Here is a 23,873-nt window from a genome sequence, read left to right as displayed (position 1 = left end):
GATAATTGTTGATATATCAAACCGGTTGTCATATCAACCCTGTTGTCATAGCAAAATGTGTTTGTTGATTTTTCCAACAATAATCTTTTAACACTTTTGTTTTGTTTTCTAATAAGCCAAATATTGATTAAGCACAAAATGTGTCACTGTGACCAGTTTATGTGTATGGTATCAATACTAATATTATAAATGCGAAAGTAACTCTGTCTGTCTGTCTGTCTGTCTGTCTGTCTGTCTGTCTGTCTGTCTGTCTGTCTGTTTGTTACCTTTTCCCGGCGGAACGGCTGAACGGATCGTAATGAAATTTGGCAAGGAGCTAGATTATATCCTGGGGATGGACATAGGCTATCTTTTGTCTAAAAAAATAATCTTTAAACGGGTTAAAAAAATATATCTTAATTTTATGTAATGTGTGTCATAGATATACAAACTGTTAGTGTCATTTCTTTATGCCTGCCGAGCAATAGCTTTCAAGCCATTACATTACGTTTTTCTATTGTAAGCAACTAAGTAGAGAGTAAGAAAAAATAAAGATCTTGACAGTTTGTAGTGTCGCCATATTTGTTTCAATTTTCAATACTGTTTTTGTATATTACAATTTAAATTGCAGAAAAAAATCATTATTCATATGTAGGTAATAATTTTTTCTATTTGTCAATATTGTTATTATGGTAGATAGGAGTACAGTAAATGCCTACATTCTTATTTCCTTTATATCTCTTTCGATTAAGAGTGTTTCCATGCCATTCGCCCCCCCCCCCAGGTGGTTAAAGCCCCAAACTTTCGAAAGTTTAAAAAATTTTAAAAATATTTCTCTTTCGATTTAAAGTGTTTTCGAGCCATTCAGGGTCCTCGAACCTCCCGCCCCCCTCTGAGAAAAAGCCCCAAAATCTCGAAAATTTCAGGAATTTCAAATATCATTTCTTTCGAGATGGAGAGTTCCAAACCATTCGAGGTCCTGAACATCCACTTTCCGCAAAAGTGAAAGCCCCAAAATTTCGAAATATAAGAATATATATAAATGGATGTTGGCATGTATGACGTCGATAAACTCTTACACCGTTTGACCGATCGCCATGAAAGTTGGCACATCGAAGTGTTTTTATCATGAAGAAGGTTTTTATGCTATCCATTTTTTTTGTAACTCGCCGCTAGATGGCGCTGTAGCGCATCAACTTCTAAACCTTTCAACCGATCGCCATGGGTAAACAGAAAATCATAGGTCACAGATACACAAACACTAATTATGTGTCATTTCTTAATGTCCAACACACTGGACATATCGCGATCCATTTTGCTGTAACTCGCGGACAATATATCACCCGGTGTTCAGCCCGGGCAAAGCCGGGTACTGCAGCTAGTCTACTATATAAAAATAAGTCGGGTTTTCCTTCCTGACGCTATAATTCCAGAACGCACGAACCGATTTCCACGGTTTTGCAGTCGTTGGAAAGATCTCGGGCTCCGTGAGGTTTATAGCAAAGAAAATTCAGGAAAAATTCAGGACAAACCAACATTTTAAGTAGATGGCGCCGGTGCGTGTCACAGTGTTAGTTACCATACTCCTCCAAAACGGCTTGACCGATTTTTATGAAATTTTGTATGCATATTCAGTAGGTCTGAGAATCGGCTACTATCCATTTTTCATACCCCTAAGTAATAAGGGTTGTCCACCCCTAACATTATTTTTATTTTATTTTTTGGAAAAAGGTTTTTTATTATTTTTATAATGTGGCATTAAAAAATACATACAACCCTAAATTTTCACCCTTCTATCACAACCCCTAATTTTTAATAGAATTTTATATTTTAAACCCCGGTCGATAGCTGATCAATTAACACTTGATCAACCTTCCCCGCCTACAGCGAGCTCATTACCTGGATTAACACATAGACCACATATTAATATGAAATTCCATCCCTAAAGGAGTGAAAAAGTGATAATTTCATTTTATAACAGAAAAAAATGATAGGTCATAGACATACAAATAGTGAGTGAGTGTCATTTCTCTGTGTCTGACACACGATCATACACATAGTAAGGTCTGGCAAATTCATATTTTTCTCCTTGGTGAGACCAGCCCGCTTAGTGGAGCTCGCAGCGGCTAGCAAAATAAAGGCGCTCATAACAGTTTTTTTCTTAACTTCGTCAATAGATAGAATTGCCTTGAATTTTAAACGCACCATCGTTTGATGCGTTTGTCATGTCTTTAATTTTCGTTTGTTTGTGCCGTATGCGTTCCTATACCATTCATCCGATTGCGATGAAATTTTAGTGAGTTATGCGCATAGAAAAGATAGGGAGGGATAGAAAGGCCACTCTCTGAATAACAGCTAGAACGCTATTTGCAGCGCTGTTGTGGCAGTGCACAGTACTAACCGTATAAACATTGGTGGAAGAATGACCTAACTAGCTATTTATGCTAAAACTACCTATGTCACAAGCTAGCATTACTATTGAAGTTTGCAATCACATATAGAGCATTAAGTAGGTGGAGAGTTTTCAGCTTCTCGACGTTTATTCTCTGTATCCATTCATTGTATACCGTTTCTTCGTAAACTGGGAAGCGGTGTCTTACAGCAAATTTATTATCGCAACCAGGCACACAGCATTTTCGTACACGTGGCGGCATTGTATTTTACTTAATACGTAATTTTATACTCAATTTAACAATCTTACCTCAATGAAAATATGACCACTAAATAATTGAATAAATAAACGCCAGATATTTTCCAGTTTCCACCTACGAAGCAATAAGCAAGTAGCACGCAAATAACCTAAAGTCCTAAACAAAAATACGAAAGAAAAATTGCCGCCATTACAAATGAGCCTTAGCAACGAATCATAAACAAACATTGAGCAGTCAGCACACTAGCGCTCTTACGGCCGTGCACACAAACAAAACGTTGTTCAAGCATCTCTCTAATGAGTGCACATCCCGTGGTTATGCGCATGCCCGTGAAGGTTTCTGAGACGGTATAACTATTTTGCAATAGTTGGAGCACAAATCGTTTCAAAAAATGTGTTTATTTCATATTATATAGCGGCACTTCGTCTGTTTTTGTTGTATAAGTGCGCACGCATGACACAATTTATTTAAATATAAAAGGGAGACAGAGATAGTGTTATATATATATATATATATATATATATATATATATATATATATAGTGAGATTAAGAGATAAGTTAAGATAGAGCGAGGTAAAGATAATGAAATGGGTTAGATAAAGAGATATATAGATGTATATAGCTATATAGAGATTTATACATAGAAGAAATAGAGATAGTGGGAGTTATATATGTATATATGTAGATATAAAGAGATGAATAGAGATATATATATTATATATGCAGTTATAGATAAATATATATTTATAGAGATGGGTAGATGATTTGTATATGTGTAACTACTTCAAACATATTACAAAACAAAACTCTATGAGGCATTGCAATGCATGCCGAGCATTAGCTAGATAATGGAATCTTTTCAATATTAGTAATCTCACTAATCTCTTATTTTTCAGCTTTTTTCTATAGTGCTTTATAAAGTCTAGACTACATGCAGACCACCAATTTTTAGTTATATACAGGTAAATAACAATACACTGGCAGAACAACGTCCGTGGGGATCTGAAAGTGATATAAGTTATTTTGCACACTTGACATTCAAATTAAGAAGACAATTACTAACTACATCTGATTTCTAAAAAGGTCCCATTCACCCTGTGTTCAGCCCGGGCAACGCTGGGTACTGCACGGACAATTATACGTGGCATGCTCTCGAGTGGGTAAACCATCCAGTTTGTTTGTGTTAGCTAAATATGGGCTAACAAAAAATATTGTTCACGCTATAGCATTAAATTGATTGTTACTGTTAGTATCGTAATTAATTAATTTTATATAATTTAAATAATAAATTAAAATTAATTATAAAAAACAATTTTTGGTGTTTTGTTATTTTTATATTCCCTCATCGTTCACAACGCTCCATGTCTCTTTCACCACATCCTCATATACCACATCCTTACACACAATAAGTTAGTTATTTTTTTTACACTATAAATTCCCTAAAAATAATTTATATGGCAAAACAACGTTTGCCGGGTCAGCTAGTAATTCAATAAAAATTATTACATTTTATTCATAAAAGTATGCAATCATTTCATCAATGTTTTGTTATGACGTTGTCACGTTAAACTATCGTCCGTAAACCGACTTTACAGACAACCAATTTGTTTTGTATTTTTACTAAATATTAAAAAAATAACCGGTTAAGTCTACAGCAATACCACTTTTTTGTAAATGTGTGTGTTTACCTGCGTTTAGAACGAAACATACAACTCGGTGGTCGCGATACGCTGTAGTTTATATGAAGATTCAGCTTTGTTAGCTTCTTCAGCTTTCTCCTTTATTGAGGGAGGATACAGTTCTAGCACAAACAAGATTTTTTTTTGTAATTTTGTAACTTTTTATTTTATTTTTATTGTTATTTTCACTATTATTTTTTAAATTTTTTTTTGTGGTTCTCTGACTTTGATTTAAGAATACGTGCGTTAGTTTTTCCCGTGTGCTCCTGATTATTACTGTAAAAAATATTGTTGGTTTCTCCAAGTTTTTGGTCATTCTTGGTGACGGATCAGTTGGTTTTTCTCCGTGTTCTCCTGGTTACACCTGGCAAGACTTCTGCTGATGTTCTCCAAGCGCATCTTGGTATTTCTGAGGAATCAATTTCTCCATTAAAATTTTTTTACTAAATGAGGTATACAATTTTATTCAGAGTTTCATATAAATTACTGAATTCTTGTTACTAAATCAGCATTTAGAATATTTAAATTAGGTGGAATACAAACGAAAAATATTAATTACTCTTTTAAATACTGTCCCGTTAAAAAGTTGAGAAACACTATCATGGAAGTCTAACTTCCTTCATCTTGATGTTTAATGAAGCCTTCTTTCTCTTGCGATCGTGAGAGAGCAACACGCATCCCACATTACACATAAAAATAAATAATATTTACCTCTACACTAACATGTGGCGCCATCTGTTGGCAGGAATAGTAATTACCTGCGACAAGTTATTTAATTGGACAAATTAACTCTCGCTGACGAAATATTGAAAATTCTTTTTAAGTAATTGATCCCATTTAATCCTTTCAGTATGTATCCGGCATTACTCATAGAACCAAACATGGATTCCGGTTCGTTGTCTGCAGCTGTATCGGAAGGACACCGCTGTAGATACTGTAGCAAGAAATTGGTCCTGAGAAGGAATGCTAGATGTCACGAGGAAAAAGATTGTGTTAAAAACCCGCTGCACAAAATGTTAAGTAGTGGTTGGTGTGACAGGTTGTTTACACGAATTGATAGCATAAAAAAGACTCGGCAGAACTTGTAAAGCGAAGCCCAATTACGAGATAAAGGACATCGATAAAGACACTCTACTAAGGAAGAGTGTGCTGCTGGATATAAATAATTTCCCTTGTCTTGAACGTGATTACGATCATAGCTCTCCCGATCTCGACAAAGAACTTAATTTGAAGGATGCTGACGGTTTAAGAAAGACGAAACCAATGGAATTATCATCACCGTGAAAAGTGAGAATAAAATCATGCCCATATAAATTAGATCCTCCATACTTTGAAATAATGATAAATTATTTAAAAGAAAGCTTTTATACGATGAAGAAGCTTTGACATCAACGAAATAACTCAGATGAAGACGCTGGCTTCTATGGTGATGGCGACAGTGACTCTGAAGCTGGTGACGCGATCGAAGACTGTGCTGAGCACCTAATGCATGCTAGATTGAAGACTGTGATGAAACCCTTAGTCCCAAACTTAGTGATAAAATAAATTATTCTGATAAAGCTTATGATTATCACTGGGTCGATAGTCACATTAAAAATATTTTTAATAAACATGCAAGGAAGATAACATCAGAAGATATTGATCACGCATCATGGGAAGATCCTAACATATTGGTCGACAAGTTAAAACGTCTACATGGCTCTTTTTGTGTACGAAACTATTCGCACATCAAAGAAGTGGCCTTCATACTCAATGAACCGGGGGAAGTTGGCTACATGCAATAATGACTTGCTTATCTGCATTTGTATAAATTTAAAAAAAAGTTATATTTAGTAATTTGAAAATGATTGTTTTTTTTATATTTCACGAAATCTTATTTCTAACTAAGCCTGAGTTCTCGCGACTGCATGTTCAATGTATGCATTACGTGTCCATTGCATGTACTGTGTGTCGAGAGTGTGTGAACTGTGTGTCCAGTGTGTTTGTGTTTGTACTGTGTGTTCAATTTGTGTGCCTAGTGTATGTACTGTGTGTCCAGTGTGTGTATCATGTGTGTACTGTGTGTCCATTGGGCGTCTAGTGTGTGTATTGTGGGTGCATTTGGTGTCCTGTGTGTATACTGTGTGTCCAATGCGTGTACTGTGTGTGTACTGCGAGAACATTGTGTGTACTGTGTGTTTATATGTGTAATATGTGTTTACTGCGTGTCCATTTGTGTGTATTGTGTGTTCTTTTCTTTTGTTTAATGTGTGTCGTTTTGTCAAATGCGCTTAGCCGAATCTGCAGTAGCTTTGAATATTTACTGGTTCCAATTCTCTTGGTCTTGATAAAACATTTTTTCTGGGATTCTTAGTCCTTTAGTAAGCGTAAAACTTGTTCCTTTTGTATAATTTCTTTGAATTGATTTTAGCGATACTTTCGGTCTAACAGTTCGGAGATTTTTCTTGACTGCTTGAAATATGTTATAACTATTTGTTACTGACCAAGAAGTACTTGTGGTCCGGAGACGTCTGGTCTGTACGCCTAACATTGAGCACGGCCTGTCCTCGAGGCCCGAAGACACTTGGACTTTAAGTCTAACATAGTACAATACCTGGTTTGAATGTATTCCAAGTACCGAAACATTTGACTTCTACGGTGGGCACAGCGACAGTATATTTATTTCTACGGACAGTTATCTTATATAGAATTTTTGACGTGACGCCTAATAAATCGATGAACGCCGGCTGCACGCACGAAAAGTGTCCCGTAACGCACATTGTCCCGTTACGCACATTGTCCCGTTACGCTCCTTGTACGCTTGCGCCGCATCTATCTCTCTTCCACTCGATTGGAACAACCATAGATTTCACTTTTTCGAGGCACATTAAACTTGAAACACTCCCATTCGTTTCCTACTTTTCCTATCATCGTCCTATCCTTAACAGAATAACACAGATTGGAAGAATGTTAAATAGCAAACATGTATAAAAGTTATAGTTAAAGTAATCTCTTCGTTAAAGTAATAAACGTATTTGAATTAATGAGTGCAAATAAAAGTAAATTTATCAATTAAATTGTAGATTTAATTTCACACCTTCTTTGTATCCATACAAAATAGTGATAATTCAATAAAAATGATACAATTTTATTCATAAAAATATGCAATCATTTCATCAATGTTTTGTTATGACATCACGTTAAACTATCGTCCGTAAACCGACTTTACAGACTACCAATTTTTTTTAAGCTTTTGTTTCTCTTACCACTGGCTGAGAATCAAACCAACGACGGAAATCTATCGAATCAATTATTATTTTTAATAAGTGTTTTTTGCTAATTTTGGATTTTTTTTCCAAATTCATATGTAAAAATATACAAATTTAGAATAAAGCGGCTATATCGGCTTGCTGGAGGCTGGTAGATGAAGAACTTAAGCCACTTTTATGATTTTGAACATGAGTTATTAAATATGTATTATTTGTCTAAAATCAAGTATCAAATAAATGAACGATTCAAATAATTCAATTAATTATTTGACTTTTTTATGAATTTAAAATTGTTCCCGAATTTCTAGCTTACAGTTACAGATTTTCAAGATGGCATCCAATATGGCGGACATTCTGGCAATAAATGTTTACTGCACTCTAGTGGATAAAAATTAAACTTATATTTTGGCAGCATTCTCAAGCAGACGAAAACAAAATGGTAGCTTCCAGTAAATGAACACAAGATGGCGGACGTGACCACATACTATCTGGTGATATATATATATATATATATATATATATATATATACCTTGGCATAATGGTAGGTCAGTCTACAGGTGGCTTCTATGAAGGAAAGATCGGTCACATTTTTATTTTAATTTTTTGCCCTGATTGGGTTTTAACCGAGGACACAATGATGTAAGTGCGTATTTAAATTAATATTTTAATAAAATGCGATAAATTAATATTTTATAAATTTAAAATTTTTCAAAATATTTCTGATAATAGTTACGGATCTTCAAGATGGTGGTCTTAACGAAACTTGAAACGATTAGTTAATTTTTTTATAAATTTTAAAGTGTTTCTTAATTTCTAGAAAGATAATTACAAAATTTTTAAGATGGCCTGCCGTAACAATTATTACAACGTTTTTAGAATGCAAGATGGCGACCGTAACGAAACGTTAAACGATGACGTTATCCACAAACAAGATGGCGTGCGTAATGAAAATTGCAGCATTGTAGAACCCAAGATGGTGTGTGTAAACATTAAGTGTAACGTTCTAGAACCCAAAATAGTGAAAGTAACGACAAGTGCAACGTTACGACTAACCGTTTTTTTACAATTTTATTCGGAATTTTTTGTTTAAAAATAAAATAATTATATTTTACGGTAAAGGTCAAGGTCATAGTTTCCCACTAGAGGGTTACTGGAGGCTTGTAAATGGGTCATTGAAGTCTTAATGGGGAATTTTCATTTTTTTAAGGCAAATGTCTTTTGAGGTTTTTTGAATTCCGAGTTTTTTGACTTATTGAGGGAAAAAACGGGAAATTTTCTCTCGAAATAGGGAAATTTATAGGAATTTTGTGTCATTTTTGAGGAAATTTGACACCAAAATGGCCACCGTGACGTCACAATCCAAGATGGCGGCCGGCTCCACGGCACCACGGCTCCACAACCAGGAACCAGGAGTAGGACATACCAATCTGTACTACTATTACAGATATTTGTGAGTTTGTACAATTACATTTAAATAACTGCATCACTTCGAAATACTGTTAGCCGTAATACTGGATTCAGATTCATATCCGGGCACTTATTATCTGTGTTTCCCCAGTGCCTCCATTAGTTAAAATTATTTTGAAACCATTCCCAGAATTGCATTCGAGTATTAACTGCGCACAAACTAAGCATAATACAGCGACAAAAATTCAAATTGTTGATTGTTAAATATTGGATTTTTTTTCAAAAGTAAAAAAAAAAATACCTGAATTATATATAATTTAACATATACATACTATGTGCGCCAACTTTCGTAATAAACACTCCGTATTATCACCAAAAAAAATCTATAACTGGTCTTCATGACCTCGTTCCAAGGGCGTATCCAGCTCAAAACAAAAAGATAGGGGGAATTTTTTTTCGGCATTGGACCTTGTACGGAGGAGGAGAGTTTATGGTGCCCTATAATCAATAGTAAAAAAAAAATGGTTGTCTGCAAAGGCGGTTTACGGACGATATTTTAGCGTGACAACGTCATAACAAAACATTGATGAAATGATTGCATACTTTTATGAATAAAATTGAATCATTTTTATAGAATTATGACTATTTTGTATGGATACAAAGAAGGAGTAAAATGAAATCTACAATTTCATTGATAAATTTACTTAAATTTGCTCTCAGTAATTCAAGTATGTTTATTACTTTAACGAACAGATTATTTTAACTATAACTTTTATACATGTTTGATATTTCACTTCTTCCAATCTGTGTTATTCTGTTAAGGATAGGACGATGATAGGAAAAGTAGGAAACGAATGGTAGTGTTTCAAGTTTAATGTGCGTCGAAAAAGTGAAATCTATGGTTGTTCCAATCGAGTGGAAGAGAGATAGATGCTGCGCAAGCGTACAAAGAGCGTAACGGGACACAGTGTAACGGGAAACAGTGCAACGGGACACCGCGTAACGGGACAATGTGCGTAACGGGAAACTTTTTCGTGCGTGCAGCCGGCGTTCATCGATTCATTAGACGTCACGTCAAAAAAAAAGTGCTATACTATGCATAGCCATGTTTTGTACAAAGTTAAAATATATTTCGTGTAGTATTACAAATTATTTCTTGGCAACTGGTTTCCAAAGGAATCGTTTTGTGGCAGCAGAGAAATGTTTCTCTGTGCGGAGATCACAAGGACGAGTTGCCGAGCAGCGTGGCGCTAACACAGAACAAAACACAATCGCACGCGTATCTCGTGAGACTCCCACACGGCCTTGCTGGACTCGGGGCGGAGCGAGGAGGCGCGGCGATCAGATGTTCAATGCCAGCTGATTTACGACTACAGCAGGATCAGATCTGCCTCCACAGCTGTAAGGCGTGTGAAGCCTGCAATTCGGGGTGTCTCGCTGGACAACGGGCGCTGCCCCGAGCTTCCAACCGACTCGAGCAGGGCGCGCTAGTTCTTTGACTTTAAATAAGTGTTTCTGCAACTCGGGTGGTTCGAAAACATTCAAAGGATTTTGGGTTTCTTTAAATAGAGGCCAAAGTGTTGTGATTTGACTTGATTTAAGCTTTTGGACATACGCCATTGCTAAGCACATGTATGTATGTAGAAGAAAACTACAAAAAAAAAAACCAAAAGACAAAAACACAAACTAAACAAAAAATTGCTGCTGTCAACCTGATATAAACACCACATAATATTCCAGTGTGATTTGGTATTTCAAGCTGTATCATAATTACCTTTCATTCGGGAATGCTGTATTCAATTCATAATACTATGGCGAAGCCAAATTAAAATGTTTCAGTGTTGTTTTGGCGACTAAATATAGTTGAAGTTGGTTAAGGTTTTATTGAGTTTTTATGATTTGAATTTCTGTATAATTTCAAGATTTTTAAATACAAAACGATTACGTTAATTTACTATTGTAGGCTAACTCCGCTCTCTCTGGGGACAGCTAACAATTATTTAAAACCCGGGAACCATGCATGAAAGGAACTATTCTCACGCTTTAAGAATTTTAAACCTAAATTTAAAGGATTTTTTTTTAAAGTTATCAAAGTATCAGCGTGGATCACCCCATAGTACTGGAAAGTCAGATATTTAGAGTTTACTTATTTTGGAGACTAACTCGTTTCGTTTACCCTGAAGTGTTAACAATTCTCTGAAACAATCGTTAGTTCAAAATAAAAATAAAACATATATATTCCACTATAAACTTGGAACACTTTCTACAAAGACATTGCCACGTGGAAAGACAAATAATCTTTCGTTTACTTCTAGTGAATTTTTCCTTTAAAAAAGTCTGTCAAGTTATGTCATTTCTTAGAAACTTATAAATAATACTACGTATATTGTAGTTTACTATAACAATAACCATATTCACTAAAACCAGTTTTTTAAACTAAACTAAAGAATAAAGCTGAGTCACCATTCAGCTAAGTCTTAGCAGTCTGTTGTAGTGCTCCAGTTAGTAGCTAGAATTAAAATAAACGTCATTAACTGTCAGTCCCATGTAGATATAGTCTCGTAACACTTGCTTACGGACGAATGTAGGTAAGTGCGATAAAATATTCCAATGTAAAACTCCATATCTCTGACAGAGCAACTGGGAGAACGGTAGTGTTGTGAGACACAGGAGCTCGTATTCCAAACGACGTGGGTTCGAATCTCGATCAGAAATCTTGAATCTGGCCACTATAGCTAACCAAAACCGTACGAGGCTGATTTCTATGGTAGGCTTTGGTCGATTACTTAAAGAAATTCCCTAAAATGTATATTTATTAAGTATCTGAAATGGCCGACTTCTAAAAATCCTAACATAAATAATATATAATTTAAAAAAATTAAACTTTGTTGTCGTACGATGCATTTAAATCTGTACACAACGGTGTCTTACAAATTAATGTGCGGTTTGCATAACTTGTACTATAGTTGAATGAAATATTTTCTAAATACCCATTAAATTGAAAGTTAATGTTACCAAAGTTGTATCACGGACGATATAACGGGGAATGACATACAAAATAAATACTCTCAAGTGAGTGTAAAATATAACCCATTACGTCAATTATACAACCCAGAACCACACTGCATAGTGATCTGTTGGTATTGTATAAGCTTCTTAAAATTATATCTAAAATTATGTCTATATAAGCCTGGACGCCGGCCTCCGTTACAGTTGCTCGGCGAGTTGGAGTGAGCTCCTCTGCGAAGGGAGTGCGACGACGGCGACGGAGTACGACGAGAGTTCGGCAACGGAGTGCTGCGGCGAGAGTTGCGCGAGGGAGGCGGCCCAGCGAGGTGTGCGGTGCGTCAGGACTTGAGATACTGAGTGCGAGCAATTGATTAGAAGCATTTAAAGTAAGATTATGTATTAGTGTTGTAAATATTAGCAGTCAATAAAACTGTGCAAAAAATAAATAAGTAATTGGGCTATCCCGATACTAACCCAGTTCTTTCCTCTATGATTATTATTAAAATCGTAACAATATAGACTAGACTTAAAGCCCCTGTGCAGACCAGGGCCAACATCACTTCTTCATTAGTTGTCAATTTTGTGAGTAGCTTTAAACGCATTGTACAAAAATGGGTTGTTCTCCAGTTCCCTTTTGGCCTCTGGGGCATATGAGGTATGTGATTATAGCGCAAACCTAGAAGTGATTCCAACACAATAGTGTTCACACTTAAAATGTAACTAGATTATCTCGGATAAGCATAATATTCGAAGGACGTGCACACATTCTTACGAAGAAAATACATTATGCAGCATGAAAAAACCAATATTCCTGCCTTTAAAGCAGTATACTAATTGATACCTACTGTTTACCAGAAACATTTACTCAAGTCCATCAATAATAAACCTTGTCGAACTCTCAAAACTAACGAATATGTCCTGTGTCTCTTCGTTTTACTGACTTTAGCAAATAGAGAATTAGTTTGACCCTGTCGTAACGCAAATCATACAGCTGACTCGGATTGACGGATGGAAAATTTTTTCGCACTGCTAATTCGAATCACAGAATAAAGAAAGGAATCCGAATTTTTGTCCAAAGGTAAAGGTCAAAGGTCAACGTATAGGTCATCCAAGATACCGTCGTGACACTACAAGCTAAGATGGCGGACCGGGACAAGACACCACAGCCAGAAGCCAGGGCCAGTACCGACTATCATATTCTACTATTCATAATATTAAAAAAATTTTGAATCCCATTTCAAATGAATATACCAGCGTTGGAAATCACTTCAGGCCATTACAAGTGCGAAGGTTTACAATTTATATTTTTTCGGGTTGAACATGCATTGGAAGTTGGTCGTGCGAAATAAGCAGTATAAGCTGCAGCTGCAGCCGCAGCCAAACGCTTTGGAAAGAGGTCACACGGAATGAATGAGTGAGTGGTCCCAACTTCTCTCGATCTCTCTTTGTGTCCAAGTCAGGTTTATCCCTGCCTTTGCGGCAACCGTAGTGAATTTGCTTTGAGATGCTCACATCCCGTTGGCCTTGAATACTTTTGGTGACCATTCATGAGTTACTCTGTGGTTAAAGGTATAAATAATATTTTTTTTGTGGCAAATAGACCTTTTATTATGTGTTCTAGTGCAGGCGAGGTCAGGCGTAGCATCCGTTATTTCAAGTACAAACATGTTTTAACAGCACTTTCCCCTTGACAAAACAAGCTCCTCGATTAACTTCTCGGCAGAGGATGACTTCCTTCTTTGGACGCGACCTCGTGGGAAGAAAGAGGAAGGGAAAAAACGAACAAACGAGACTAACGCAGAGGGGGAAAAAATATTGCACAATTAAAGTCAGTGAGTAAGCACATAGGCTCGAGTGTTTTTTTTTTTCCTTACCTTTTCGTTGTCTCGTTCGCGCGTAAAAGACGGATAACGTACGGCCGCGCGTTGCCGAACCAGGCTGACTTCGGGGAAGAGATGTTATTGCTTCGACCTGTGGCTTGCGTGTACATTTAAATCGAGGAATAACCATAAATAAACAAGAAATTTTTTTTTCTCGTTGACTCAGTCCACTCCTAGCGTAGGAACTCGCGTTAGTTGATACTTTTGACGTGACAACGTCTAACAAATCGATAAACGCCGCCTGCACGCACGAAAAAGTGTCCCGTTACGCACATTCTCCCGTTACACCATGTCCCGTTACGTTCATTGTACTCTTGCGCCGCATCTATCTCTCTTCCACTCGATATGGATCAACCATCGATTTGACTTTTTCGAGGCACATTAAACTTGAAACTCTCCCATTCGTTTCTTACTTTTCCTATCATCGTCCTATCCTTAACAGAATAACACAGATTGGAAGAAGTTAAATAGCAAACATGTATAAAAGTTATAGTTAAAATAATCTCTTCGTTAAAGTAATATACATATTTGAATTAATGAGTGCAAATAAAAGTAAATTTATCAATTAAATTGTAGATTTAATTTCACACCTTCTTTGTATCCATACAAAATAGTGATAATTCAATAAAAATGGTTCAATTTTATTCATAAAAGTATGCAATCATTTCATCAATGTTTTGTTATGACGTTGTCACGTTAAACTATCGTCCGTAAACCGACTTTACAGACAACCATTTTTTTCCAAAATATTCCTCCACCGAAATTTTTTTTACTGAGTTTATATTTTTTACTTCCTAAATTAATTGATGGCCGGACACACGGGTAAGAAGCCTAAGATTCACTGGTATGTTGGTCAGACGCTCGAACAGTTCCGGTCATATCCGATGTTCATTGTGCAACTTCGTAGTCATAATAAAAATAAAAACCTTTACGAGAATCATTTTATTTTCAACATCTCCAGATTCCTGTTTTCAAATATACTCAAAAATAACTCAAAACACGTGCTCTAATGGTTGTTTGGACTGGAATTAAATTTATTTGCCTCAAGAATATATTTGTTTGACTTTCATAAAATACTTATAAACGGTAGATTCAAACGGATATTTTGTTGCAGGAAAGATTTAACTGACCCAACAAAATAGTTTTGTCATCAAACATTACATTTTGTTAGGGGTGACAGATAAATTTTGCTTCACGTAAATTTTGGTATCGCCAACAAAATATATTATTCCACAAACATAATGTTTTCTATATTTTTAATGCGTCCGTTACATTATGTCATCTGTGTATGGAGAGCTTGAACGATCGCTTGCTATGCGAAGCTTCTTTTGGAATGTCTCTAAATATCCTTAAAAATAAACTATGCCTGGTTTCCGTTTCGAACCACCATCACACAGCCTCCTGTACTGTAAGAAAACTTTATTTTTGCAAAGAAATTATTTTGATACAATTTGCCAAAATATGGTTTCAGTTAAAAATGTACATTAATTTGTAATTAAGGAATACATAAATTACAAATGATTTTATTTGAATATGCGTAGTGTATGTCTCCCAAGTATAACGCCAGAGCAAATATTTTTTTTTGTTTTAAAGCTATGCGTTAGAAAATATATAATAATTTTTCAGCATTATACATAATATTTTGATAAATACTTACTTAAAACTTGTAAAAAGTACAAACAATTTTTTTCCATGGCCACATCACCTCCATAACTCGAAGACCATGGCTGCGAAGACCCCTGTAGTCGAAGACAGCCAAACGGTGAAACCACACCCAAGACATGTGGGTGATTAACATGTCTGTTCTTTTGTTAATTAGCTTCCTTCGCTTAACGACGACCACTCGTCACGAGACTTGTTTCGGAGGAGCGAAACCGACAGTTGGGACATCACGATCGGATTACACTCACAATAATTCTGACACCTGTTAACAAGGGTTACCCAGTCCATAAAAAAACAACTTGGGCTTTCGATGGAAAAGATAGCGACAGATGTAGCAATTAAATTATTCCGAGCAGGAACTTACTTCTTAGCAGCGCACAGCCAATTAGACCGACTGATAAGATAAGGGCTATTTTACATGCCCAGGTTTGTCCTTCAGTGTCTTTTTGATCATCGACGTCTCGATGATTATTGCTCCTGCAGTCCCAGCCGTTGCAAAAAAAAGGCACTTTATGACAGAATGCATCGGATAGTCCGAGAGGCTAAATTTCTCAGTAGCATCGCTACAACTTTCAATCTGAAAACTCCGGCACAATAGTTACGATTGCATTGCTACTAACTGCTGTTCGGATGCTTCTCATCACGTAAGTGGTGTTGCCAAGTTTAACGGCTCAGGCATAAAATGTAAGTTAAATAGCAATTTTTTTTTATGTAAGCTTCCCGTCTGTTCAGTTAGCGCTAGAAACTTAGTGCCTCAGTTAGTGTCACGTCTACAGAAATAATTTATTTGCGGGATACTTTTAAAAGACTTTAGTAAACCTTCAAAATAATAGTTGAATGAATATTAAGGGTACATCTAATATAAAAGCTCAATAAACTAAAGTCAGCAATAAATAGCTGTGTACTGTGTCACAAATATTTGACCTAAGAGATCTTATTTATTGAGGTTTCATTGTAGATAGACACTATTTACTCAACTCTATTTGTAACGGTTTAATTAATTATTTTAAAAGTTAGAAACATTTATCACACCACGGACGAACACAGTGGTATGAATCCTGGTCCTTGCTTTTGTATCGGATATTCAATTTCTGGTGAGATTGGTAAACGTTTCGAAATCAAGTCTCGCACCAGAGAAACAGGGAATTATTTTTTTACATGACCGTATTATATAAAAAATGTGAGCAATTTCTTCTCACATAATGCATTTCCAGCGATCAAAATTATTTTCAAGTTTCAAATGCCGATGAATTATCACCATTGACTCCCCAAAGAGGTACAATCACATTTAACCTGCGTACCCACTTTCGTGCATTCTTACAAGAAATCAGAGTCTGAAAATCTATAACAGAGACTTAGCTTATGTAGAGAGCTATGTTTTGGCACTTTAGGTTTGAATGCTGTAACTGAGCATAAATTCCACGGACTTCATTTAAAACGGCACGTTAGATGTCACTTATGGTTAAACTATTGGGACTAGGTGTAATAATTATTAAAAATTCATTTAAAAGTGTACGATTTTATTTATACTTGTAGGACGAAATGTATAACGTCTAAACATTACTGTTAAGCATCTCTTCAAGTAACCCTTTCAGGAAACGTAAAATGGCCTCTCTTATATAATTGGATAATATAAGTTAAGACATGCCCTGGACGACTGTTTACCAAATAAACCGAAATGTATAGTTAACCAAAACACGTATAACCCAGGATACAATATGAAAAGCATATAGTCAGTTAATGTAATGTGCACACAAAAAAAACGACTAATGTAACTACAGAGCAGTTGAGTTAAACTTGAAGCGCTAATAAACGGTGAAATATTACTAACGTGACAACGTCTAATAAATAGATGAACGCCGGCTGCGCGCACGAAAAAATGTCCCGTTGCGCACATAGTTACATTATGCTGTGTCCCGTTACGATCATTGTTCCGTTACACTGTGTCCCGTTACGCTCATTGTTCCGTTACTCTGTGTTCCGTTACGCTGTCGGCTTGTGCAGTAATAATACGTTATGTTTCAATTGACTAAAAAATTATGGTGATTCATATAATTGATGATAGATATTTGATTACAGTTTGTTTATATGAAAACTTATTCATAATTCAATTTAAACTTTATAGCTAAACGCCAGTTTTTAAAATTAATTACAAGTCATCTACACGTGAACTGTTTCGTCGACTGTTTATAAAGTGAAGTGAAAAGTTAATGTGGTTTTCATTGTTTATTACAACAACAATTTCAGCAATAAAAGTTAATTATTCTGGCATTTTAAAAATCTGATTACTAGTATAATTTCAAATATTTATTCTCATATTATTAAAATAAAAATCATTCAATTTTATTCATAAAAGTATGCAATCATTTCATCAGTGTTTTGTTATGACGTTGTCACGTTAAACTTTCGTCCGTAAACCGACTTTACAGACAACCAATTTTTTGTCTCTAAATATCAGATGTCACGTTATGATATGCTATGAAATTTTTTTTAACAGTAAGTATAAATCATGTGAAGCAAGGCAAAGTTAAAAAAAAAAAAAGAGCGATACTTTCCGTATTCGCCAGTTATATGTGAACATTTAACCTTGGTAACTAGTAAAATAATGTGTTATCATATTGTTCATGTTGAAAAAAAAATTTATAATACGTTTTCCAACGATGAGAATTTTAAAAAAAAGATAAATAACACAGTCTATTTTAAAATAAAAATATTTCTGGATCTAAATTCCACACATACTTTCACCGCCCGCCGCTATAAATTGCTGCCTGAATCGTTAACGTTGCTTGCCACCATCAAACGTATACAACTATTAGTAACACGTAGCAACCAGCAATTTTAAACTATTAGAAACGGCTCCGATAAACCCCTGGCTATTGACCTGATTTTCGATTAAATATATTATGTAAATACTGGCCTTTTTACAATTCATAAACAGTTAATACTATAAAGTTCCCGCGCACGTTAGAAATTATATTTCTATAGCATTAAATTAAATATTAAACCGGAACATTTTAAAACACATATTATAACCCTAAATACATGTTATATATTTGTTTATGCTCGAACGGCTGAAATCAGTCTCTAAATAATTAATATAAACTGACCTTCAAATTTTTGGACTAATTCAATATTATTTTATAATATTATAATACAATGAAATTTAAAAAAATTCAAGTGTAAAGATTTGAACAGGGCTTTTGAGTTACTGAGCTCGTGATTTACCAGTATGCTACGAAGCTTCAAGAGAAATATTGAAAGTGAATATACATTCAATTCATTAAAATTCCAGTTTCCTTACGAATCTTAAACTTGTAATTACTTTTTACTATGAATACATTAGTTAATCAAATATATTCCGTGGTAGTTTCACTATCATAAAGTTTCATTTTGCACATAAAAAATTACTGCATTCGCAAAAACAGTGACGGAAAAATAATTATGTAAGGAATTTGTGAGTTCACTTACTTTAGGATAGACTCTACAGTCACATGACTGCTCGGATCTATAGGTACCCACTTGTACTTGCTACTGAATCCATGTGAGCCTCATTTTGGATTTTCTTGGTGCAGCGAACTACACATATCATGTAGGCTAGTTAGAAAAAAGGACTAGATGTAGAAGGGTTTGCAAAGTACCTGTCTCAAAAAGCATCCGCCAAACCCTTAGGTCTTTACCGTGGTACTTGTAAAGTACATTTGGTACCGCGTAATTAGTTTCCTGAACCGTAGCTCATAAAATAGTTACATCCTTCAACTTAATGCGTTTATGTAATAAAAACTTAAATATTCATGTAAAATTACACATATTTATAAATTTGTACATTCATATTAAAGTAACTCTATCGGTACAAAACATTTCCAGAAGTTTAACTGTGTTCGTGTTTTTGCCCTGATATTTATGCTTTATATTGTCCCAGTATCTACATAAGTTAAAAAATTTTGGAAACCCCTTCATGAATAGATTTTTATCGTTATGTGTGCACACTAATAAAAATAATTTTTAAAAACGAAGGAAATTTTTTTAATACTTTATTATATTAAGAATGGTTTATACAATTTTTGCTTGTACAAACCATCATCAAGTTTTTAAATTATAGCGCAATTTACGTCGCGTCGGTTCAACAAGAAATATTTGTTACGGTTTACAAAAACGTATTTCATATGTGTTGTTGAACTAAAAAAAATTATAATTGAAACAATATTTCTTGGCAACTGGTTTATAAAGTAATCTATTGTAAACACACACAAAAAAATTGTTTATACTTGCGTATTCTTCTAAACGGCGTAGCCGTTAATAATTGCATCTCTGGCAAAATAAAACAATCATTAAAGTTACTGGCTCTGACTATCTGACGATTGAATACATCCTTGCCTCCAATTATTTGAAATGACTTTACGTGGGTACTGCCGTTTTAAATGCAAAACGATCTGTTCAATAAGCCGAAGAGTGCATGAACAACCATGAAAGATTTTTTCCCGTAGATTCCAATTAGCAAGGGTATTAACCATCAAAATTAAAAATATGTAATATGTTAACTTAAATAAATTAATGGTTTTAGTAGAGAGATATATATTTCCGGCTTGGATGAAGGATTTTTCGTGTTTCAGGTGTGTTTTAACATTCATCTCAGGATTGAGTGAACAAAAACTTTGTCATCCACCAAGCGTTATGAGATAGTACAGTTAGTAAAGAAAACCCTTTTTTCCCTTTAGACATGCTATTAATATTTTTTTCTGGGCCAGGCTTGAATACACAAGCGTGTGTGACATGTTTTCATGGCCTGATGACACATTTAATTTTCCCTCCGGGTAAATCATTGTTTGATCAGGCACTATAAAGGTGTTTGTCATTGGCTTCTAGATTTAATAAACAGCAATTATTAGGGACTGGAAAAATTTGCGGTTTCAATGACCACTAGGATAGACTCCACTATTCTCTATGTACTCGGGCAACTATCACCTGGTCATTGGCTACCGACGTGGGACATCTGTTTACTGCGATTCTTATGATTCGATACTTATTTTGGTTTGCCATTGGCTCAGAGTCCTTCAGGTAAATTGCGGTCCAATCACTGCGCAGCATTAAGCTAAACGAGTTTGGATTCCAGCCTGTCTCGAAAGGAATCCGCGAATTTTTCCTGTCTCTAGTAATTATACAATATAGGTAGAGACCGGAAAAATTTGCGAATTCATTTCGCGATAGGCTAAAATACAAATAGTTATACCTCAGTGCTGCCTCTGCTATTGGCTCACAACTCACCTGGATCACTCTGGGCCAATGATAAACACCCAACCAAATCTTTATCGAATCACAGGCTGCTACGCTGGAACGTATCACAAGACAGCAGCCAATCAGTGGGTGGCATTTGACCGAGTGTACGTAGAACTACGGAGTTCATCCTACAGGTCATTGAATCCGCGAATTTTTCCGGTCCCTAAATAATTTAACACAAATAAAGGAAGATTTCTTCGTAATTTAACTAACTGAAATCTTTGTAGACACTATGCCGTATTTATACTTCCGAGTTCTATGTTTCGTTCTAAACAAAGATGAACTCACAATTGGACACAACAAGATTGTTGTTACCATTGAAAGATTTGTGCAATGGGAGTGCATGACTTGATGTAAGCTTTTGGACATACGCCATTGATAAGCACATGTATGTCTGTAAAAGAAAACTACAAAAAAAACCAAAAGACAAAAACACAAACTAAGCAAAAATGGCTGTTGTCAACAGGATATAAACACCACATAATATTCCATAACAGGAATATTAAGTTATGGAATATTATGTGGTGTTTGTATCCTGTTGACAACAGCAATTTTTTGCTAAATTTGTGTTTTTGTCTTTTGGGTTTTTTTGTAGTTTTCTTCTACAGACATATATGTGCTTAGCAATGGCGTATGTCCATAAGCTTACATCATGTCATTGTTCTTACCGTATATTATTCAGTTACAAGAATATTCTTTTGGAATCATTTTCAAAGTAAGTGATCTCGGTGTCAGCAAAATTCGCGGAGAGTAAATTTACTAATATCCCTGGATAATTTGTAAACAGCGTCCAACTTAAATTTAAAACTTTAAATGTTAACAGTGTATTCGGAGCAATTACAATGTGAGACAACAATGTCCGGCTATGAGGGACTGAAGCAAATCAGGCAGTGCCGATTAACCGGACCAATAAATTTTTTTCACTAAAAAAAAATTGGACAGTAGAAAAACAAATTGAGCACACTTAAGGCTTTAAATTCTATCCAGGCGTAAGACGAATTCGCTAAATTCCCGGGTCTCCAGGCATTTGACGATCGTGGAGTGCAGTCTGGCACTTAAAGAGGGGAAGCCTTCTTTTCACAGACGAGAGAGCCAAACGCCCGATCGTGCATCTTCGAGTTTTTGTTTTTGGTTCATTGTAAATAAATATGACGGTGTTAATAAAAGGAAAGGCCATAAACAAGGCAACGGTATTTATTTGTACGCCGCCATATTTTTCGTTTGCCGTGTGTCCGTGAATGTTTATTTTGGACAACTCATGATAACTAATGAACAATTAAGTTAGGTTAGCTACATTATAAATACTTTAAAACATTGTGGACGGTTGATTTGGTAAGGATAGCTACATTAAAGATACTGTGAAATCATGTAAACGGTTTCCTAGCGCTGGATAGCTACATATTAAAAAGTTATTTGCTAAGCGACCATTTTACAGAATTTTTAATGTAGCTATATTTACCTAATGTAACCAACCATCCACAATATTTTAAAGTATTTATAATGTAGCTAACCTATCCTAATCGACCGCAAAATTGAATGCCACACCGGTTTATACAATGAGATAGAACGGCGTATGACGTATGAGTAAGCTACATCCCAAATAAATACACCTGTTGTGGTACGGGAAAAAAAAAGCGAGCATGAACTTCGGGGAACTTCGAGTGTGGCTCTCTCGCCTGTGAAATGAAGGCTTCCCCTTTAAGAGATAGCAGAGAAGGGAAGATGTGTTGAAGTGCTGTGAGTGACTGCTCACGGACTCTCACAGCGCACGGGAATGAGCAATCTGACGCGTGAGCAACCTGTCGTCCGGAGATGAAGCCAGGCGCCAGGTACTCTCAGCCCGGGCCGCGCTCTGGGCCCCGCTTAGTATTCCGAGCGGCCCGCGGCTTTAAAAGTCAAATTTCCCGGCGTGGGTTTAACATTTCACAATTTCATCGACGAGGCAGGTTTCCTTAAACGACTTCGGCGCGTCGCCCCTCACGATCCCCCACCCCTCGTCCACAATCTTTCCCCCCTCCCACTCCCGCTCTATCTCCTCCGCGGGCGATCGTGTCAGGCAAACAGACAACTTAACTACTAATGCATTTTCATTATTATAATACGGGAGCAGCGGGGGGAGGGGGGAAGGAATAATTTGTCAGGAATATCCTCTCGGGCCACTTGTCGCGGACCCCGGGGGAGACGGGGCTGTCCGTCGCGGTGATTGGCCGGAACTTTACGAGTGTCCGCGCGGCTCGTGGGTCGGCCCGGCCGCAGCGCCTGTTCAGGGGATTGCGCACCCTGCGCGGGGTGTCAGCCCATTCACGAGCGTCCGCACGATTACATGTTTTTTTGACGTGACAACTTCTATAATAAATCGATGAACGCCGGCTGCAGGCACAAAAAAGGATGACTCATTGTCCCGTTATGCACATTGTCCCGTTACGCTAATTGTACGCTTGCGCCGCATCTATCTCTCTTCCACTCGATTGGAACAACCATCGATTTAACTTTTTCGAGGCACATTAAACTTGAAACACTCCCATTCGTTTCCTGCTTTTCCTATCATCGTCCTATCCTTAACAGAATAACACAGATTGGAAGAAGTTAAGTAGCAAACATGTATAAAAGTTATAGTTAAAATAATCTGTTCGTTAAAGTAATAAACATATTTGAATTAATAAGTGCAAATAAAAGTAAATTTATCAATTAAATTGTAGATTTAATTTCACTCCTTTGTATCCATACAAAATAGTGATAATTCAAAAAAAAAAATTATTCAATTTTTTTCATAAAAGTATGCAATCATTTCATCAATGTTTTGTTATGACGTTGTCACGTTAAACTATCGTCCGTAAACAGACTTTACAGACAACAAATTTTTTATATTAAGGGGGATAGAACCTCTTTGCCTGCATTTTTGTTTTCAAAGCTTTCCTTAATGAGGATAGCATTTCTCAACATGTCCGGGGTGGGGAGTGTTACACCCTGATCTCGTTCCCTTAAAACAACGGTATCTTCGGTTGTATAGTTTTCCTATACTTATCTGTCAAAATTACGAAATTTCATATTTTCTATGGTACAAATATACAAAAACAAGGAA

The sequence above is a fragment of the Bacillus rossius genome, chromosome 16 (assembly GCF_032445375.1).
Source record: "Bacillus rossius redtenbacheri isolate Brsri chromosome 16, Brsri_v3, whole genome shotgun sequence".
In the NCBI taxonomy this organism is placed as follows: Eukaryota; Metazoa; Arthropoda; class Insecta; order Phasmatodea; family Bacillidae; genus Bacillus; species Bacillus rossius.
This window is presented reverse-complemented; position numbering follows the sequence as displayed.